Genomic DNA, 6,381 nt, shown 5'->3' with positions numbered 1-6,381 from the left:
ATGGCTTTACACGTACTTTTATTTATAATTCCAACAACTTAACACTTATTGCTCGTTATTCGAGTTTAAAACTTATTGCTTATAGCTTACTATAGCTCTTTACACGGCAACACTCTAATTAGAACTGTGTTTGCTGCTTTGCTTTGCGACTAGGAATTTCGCCATCTAGGTGGCGCATTCGCGTTGGCCACATTTCCCTCCACCTAAGTCTGATCGTCCAGATAAGTCATATTTGCGGTACACAAAATCATTAAGTCGTTTAATAACCTGGTATGGTCCTTTCCAATTGCACTGTAATTTGGGAGACAGTCCTTTCTTTCGTTGTGTGTTATATGAAAATACCCAATCGCCTTCATTAAAACCCTCAGAGTTCATTGCCTTGTCGTATTTTGCTTTCATTTTATCGCTTATAATTTTGGTGCGCGGTCTCACCATAGCATGTATATCCTTCATTTCCTCTTCTAGGATTTGGCTTTAATTCCAATTTGAAATCAATCGGTAGTCGAAGATCGTTACCAAAAATTAACTTTGCTGGAGTCCGCCCCGTTGTTTCATGTAGATCGATAAGCCATCAGGAACAAGGATATATGCGTATGCCAATCTTTTTAATACTTGTCCAAAACTTTCCTGAAATGTTCTTTCAAAGTTCGATTGAATCGTTCTACCATGCCATCGGACTGCGGATATACAATAGTTCAGTTGCACACGTTTTCCGGATACCCAGTTTCTGGCACATCTCCTGAATTAGAGCTGATTCGACATTTCTCGCTTGGTCAAAATGTAATTCTATTGTCACAATATCTCGATACCAAATTGTTGATGAATACATCCGCTACTGTTTCGGCCTCTTGGTTAGGAATTAGGTGTACCTCTGGCAATTTGCTGAAATAGTTCTTGACTACCAAAATATATTTATTTCCTAATTTACTGATGGGAAATGGACCAGCTACATCTATGGAAATTCGCTGAAACGGCGCACCGGAACTGTACTGCTTCACCTGACCATGACTTCTGAACCTCGGCCTTTTCGCAGCGATGCACTCGACACAATTGACGATCCACTCCGTAACTGATTGACGACAGCCAACCCAATAAAATCTTTGTTTTAATTTCTGCAAGGTTTTAGTGATACCAATGTGTTCTTCAAGTGGACCGTTGTGCAGCTCGTTGAAAATTTGGGGAGTTCTTACCTTCAGAACAATCATCAGATCTCGGCAATATTGCCCATATTCGCGTCATTAATCGGACATCTCTAATGTCGTCTTTGGTCTAAGCTTTCGAGCAATACCTGCATTCCACATTACAGGGACGGCAGGACATGGCATCAGCATTGCAATGACTACTGCCTTTGCGATATTCTATCGAGAATTCGTAACTTTGGCGTCTCTCAATCCACCGTGAAAGCTGTCTTTCTGGGTTCATGAATTGTAGAAGTTATTTTAATGCTGAATGATATGTCCTCACCCAAAATCGCTGGCCATAATGGTACTTGTGAAAATTATTAATGAACTTCACTAACGCCAGTAATTCTCTCCGATGAACACAATAATTTCTCTCTGACTTGCTCATTGTCTGGCTGTAATACGCAACCACTTTCTCATGCCTGCCAAAGACTTGTGTTATAACGCCTCCTACCAGAAACCCACTGACATCCGTATCCAAAAACAAAAACGCTGATCCTGGGACCAGGTATGCTAAGTTTGGCCGGTACATAACCGTTTTTTCAGAGTTTGGAAAGCCACTTCCAGTTTTTTATGCCATTCAAAAACTCTGTCCTTTTTTTGTGAGTTTCTGGAAACTACTAGCTTAGCTGGCAGATTTTGGAATGAATCGTCTATAATAAGTACACAGTCCAAGGAAACTCAGCAATTCATGTAAAGTTTTAGGAGTGGGCCAATCTTTTATTTCCTCTATCTTTTTACTAGCTGTGCAAATGCCCTTTTCATAACTGTCTTTCTTCGATACATCATTCAACCTTCCATAGTCCACACAGATCCTCATGTTGCCATCTTCCTTTTCTCCAGTTTCTAGAGGGGAACTCCATGAACTTGCGGATGGTTCGATTACGCCGGCTTCGTCTTCTCTCACGTGCGTTAATAAAATGTTTCACAACTTTGGTTTTTCCTGGTTTGGAATCATCTTCATCAAATATGGATGAGTATCTAAGAAGTTGTTTAGCTTTATTTTGATGGTTTGCTTCTAGTTCCTCGATCCATGCGTTAATTTCGCTCGATATGTTGGATTTCAATCTCTTGACACTGCCCTAATATAGCTCCTTTGGAGAGTTTGATTGGTAGCTTGCACTCATTAAGTACTCTTACGGGAACGCGTTTATCTTGTCTTTTCATGACCAGGCTTTTGCCTATAAGTAAGTTTGGTGGTCAACAATTCACAACTTGTTTGACCCGTAGTCTCGTTTTATTTCTACCCAAGTAACTGCTTCTGATTTTGGTCGAACCTGCTGGCTCCACCAACCAGATCAGATCGAATTATGGAATGTGATGCGCCCAGTATGTGCTTTTTACACATTCTACACATCCACTAACGGTAACGTTACTCGTATTCTTGCTTTTTGGTGAAATGGAGATTACAGGGCATTTGCTTGCGTGAGCCAGCCCGTGCCCTGTTTGGCTGGCTCGCTTTAGTTCAACGATTGGTTGAATTTGACATTTGCTTGATCTTCTTTAGCTTTGCGTTTACGTCCTCTCAGTTTAGTGGCCTTGATAAACTCCACGGATTTTTATGTATAGGCCAAGTGATCTAACATTTTAATCTCTGTAGAAAACTCCGGCGGAAACCCATTGGCTTACTGGCGGCGATTTTGCAACTCGGTTTGGAAGATCTGCTTCTTGTGCTCACTACCACACTCTTTCTAATGCGCCCATCGACGTTTCATAACTGCTCGACTCGCAGTTTGGAATGGTTTGTAATATCTTAGCTGCAGATCCTTTTAATCCAACGTACAATGCACCAAATTTATCTGTAGCGTTCCAGTTATTCGAAGATGCCGTCTTTTCGAATTGTAGCTTAAAAATATGGAACTGAACTGTGCCATCAAAGGATGGAGGTTTTACCTTGGCAGAAGGTGTTGACGTAATTGGCCCATTTAATTGTAGCTCGCGGAGACAATATTTCAATTCATCCACTTCAGTTTTAATTTTATCCCGCTCTTCCGAAATCTGTGAGGACACTTCTGCTATTTGTGAGGTAACCTGTACTGATATACGTGCACCTTGCGCTGCGAACTGCCAACACTTGTGATAACACCTCTACTATTTTTTGGGTTATACGTGCATCTTGCTCTTTCGCCTGCGGGGATATTTGCGTTGACATTTGCGATATTGCAGCAAAATCATGTTCATGTCGACAATCTTTGACGAGCATTGAGCCTCTTCTTCTTCTTCTATCTTCGTAATCTCTTCCACTAGTTTTAATTGAAACACATATTCGTCAACATTAATGTTTTCTGCTTTAATGACCTCTCGTAACCGTGATTGTAGTTTGGACTTTACTCCATTTGTTGCATGGCCATGTTTTTCCAGCTCCTTTTTCAGTTGTTGTATCTTCAAATCGTTCAACTTTGCCATTTTAATACAATTCTCTTTTTGGGAATTTATTTGACAATCTCACTTCTGACACCAATTGTAACAGATTTCTCGATAAATCGTCTACCTAGTAATTCACTATTGAGTTCGATCACTGGGTTGTTAAATAAAAGTCCCAATTTAATGGCTTTACACTTATATTTATTTCTAATTCCAACAACTTAACAATTATTACTCGTTATGCGAGTTTACAGCTTCTTGTTTATGTCTCAATTCGTCTTAACACGACAACACTCTAATTAGAACTGTGTTTGCACACAATCCGGCAGGCCTTATATAGTAGATTCTTAACAAAACTTCGCTACTCGAACATTCTGGCAACTACAAATTTCGCCATCTAGTTGGTTCTAGCAGTTTATCGTCGATTCTGATTTATTCTGGCATTCGTGTTCGCCACAATAGGAATGCATACACATGCTTTCAACATTTAACAATACAAACATATATACCTACTTTAAGAACCCAGCAAAACCTTCGTGACCGAAACTCTAGGACATATACACAATTTTTACTTGTCACTAACACACCCTCACAAATCTTTGAAATGAGTAAGAACCCTACAAGGACAGTTCCAGTTGAAAAAATTTAGTCAGCGCGTAGAACAAAGTTTCTAACATTTTCTTAAGGGCCTTGTGCAAAAACTGATGTTACCAAACATATGGGTGTGAGTTTCCACCTCTCTTTAACACATGTGTATTCGGAATTGATTCATACTATATATTGTATTTATACTGCTCACTCTTATAGCTTTCGACAGTACACATAAAATTAAAGAACTTTACACACATATGTACATACACTTTAAACTACTAAAAACAGTATTCATAAAATTAAAAAACTTGACAACGAAAAATTGAATAATAAAATCCAACCCAAGCATTTTTTGTTCTGTTGTGTCTCAGTTCAATAATAATCTCCAAGCCACGAATTCATATTCAAGTATAAATTAAAAAAAAATTTATTGATAATGTGGTGCTTTTATTTAGTTTAGCAATTTTTATACCTTGCATATACTTTCTTTCACTTTAATTTATGTATTTATTATAAAGCGGCAAAAATATCTTCTAATTTGAACAACGTTCAACTTGTTTGATGTTACGCAAAGAATGAGATTCTTGGAATTTCATATTTTCGAAATAGCTATAAAAATGTGTGCCGTCTCGTTTTGACGTATACAAAATTTGATTTGCCAAAACCGTAAACTTTGTCATTTTACTGTTCATTTGACTATCAGTACTAAAAAATTCGGCTATTACATTCTTATATATAATATATAAAGTTATAGTAAGAATTATAAGGCGTAGGTTTTTAGCAAAAACAGTGACGATCAGTTGACAAGTTAACTGTAGTTCACGACTGACATAAAAAAAGTGAGTGTTTTGGCATGAGCAGTTTCGTGTCTTTTGTGTCTTTACTCAACAGATGTTAAGCAAAATAAAACAAAAGAAGACAAACCGATTTTTTTAGCTTTCACCCCTTATTGAAAACTATGGATGTGAATGCGTACACTATGATACTGTGAATTTGACGTTTGTTTATTCGTTGTGACAAATTTAATTCAAAGAAAAAAAAATTCGGTTACGAACGTGTCGTGAAACGAATTTTTCTTTTACTTATTTGTGCGAATAACAATTAAAATAAATCTTGTGTTTTAAATTTTAACAATTTATTACTATATATTTGGAAAAAGCCTAGGTGCCAGCTCAAATAAAGTAAATATTCAAACAATTTCAAGCGGATCTTTTTCATATAGAGGAATTCAAAATCATTTTGAGAAAAATTAATTTCCTTAACTTGAAAATAAGGATAACATTGTGCTTGATGTGGAAATAGATGACCTTAAATTATTCAAAAGTTCGTATAAGGTATTGTGTCCTATTTTAGCGTCCCGCTCAAGCTTTTGTTATAGGTGTGGAATCCCACACTGGAAAAAATAGTTGTTTTAAATGTGATCAAGTGCGTGACCACAAAGAAAGAAAAGTTTGTTTTTCAAAACAAATAACAAATTTAAGGACTAACCTGTCTTTTAAAAAATAATTGTCACATCACATTACATTACTCCTTTTAAGTTTAAAGAAAACATTTTAGAGTCAGGAAATTTCAAAATGGTTTCCCAATTCCCTTTAAATCCAATGCACCTTGTAAAGTTTTGGGTATGTAAAAAGTTGCTTCAATTGTTGATTAAAAAAAGCAATATCAACGTAAGAAAAGTTAACGAAAAAATATTATTTATCCCAAATTTATTTTTTTTTAAAGTTCGTCTGAATATGTAGAAGTTTAGATGAAATCAGCAATTGGAAAGCGACAGAGTTTAGGCAGTTCTTATTGTATATATGTATATTAGGACATATACGTAAAATAATGTAGTGACCATGACTACCAATTACTCTTATTGCACGCAGGTATAAGACTACTATCATGCAAGACAGTCATATATTATATAAGGAGACCATTTCGTTCGTTACAATATACATAGTTTACTTCATTTAGCTGACTGTACTAAGCAATATAGTCCCCTAAGTAACTTTTCCGCTTATAAGTTTGAAAACTACATGCAATATTTAAAAAAAAACTTATAAATAATTACAATAAAATCCAGCAGCAATTACATTCAATGCTTGAAGAAAGAAATAGTTCAGATTATAGTTACAATAAAATTTAAAAATTAATTCATTTAATACAGATTTTAAGAGAGAAAAACCCTCTTATTGTTTTAGTCAAAAATTAGGCTCCATAAAAGTAAGAGGCATGACAGACGAATCTGAGGGCATTATAG

The 6,381-nt window shown here is 36.2% G+C and overlaps 1 pseudogene; it reads right to left on the bottom strand.

Moving 5' to 3' along the window:
* Window positions 1-2,806: 2,806 nt before the first annotated feature.
* Window positions 2,807-3,587, bottom strand: LOC138856085 (uncharacterized protein PF3D7_1120000-like; annotated as a pseudogene).
* Window positions 3,588-6,381: the final 2,794 nt, after the last annotated feature.

This window comes from Bactrocera oleae, chromosome 3, assembly GCF_042242935.1.
Source record: "Bactrocera oleae isolate idBacOlea1 chromosome 3, idBacOlea1, whole genome shotgun sequence".
NCBI classification, from domain to species: domain Eukaryota; kingdom Metazoa; phylum Arthropoda; class Insecta; order Diptera; family Tephritidae; genus Bactrocera; species Bactrocera oleae.
The sequence above is the reverse complement of the archived record's forward strand: the minus strand, read 5'-3'. Positions and strand labels throughout refer to the sequence as shown.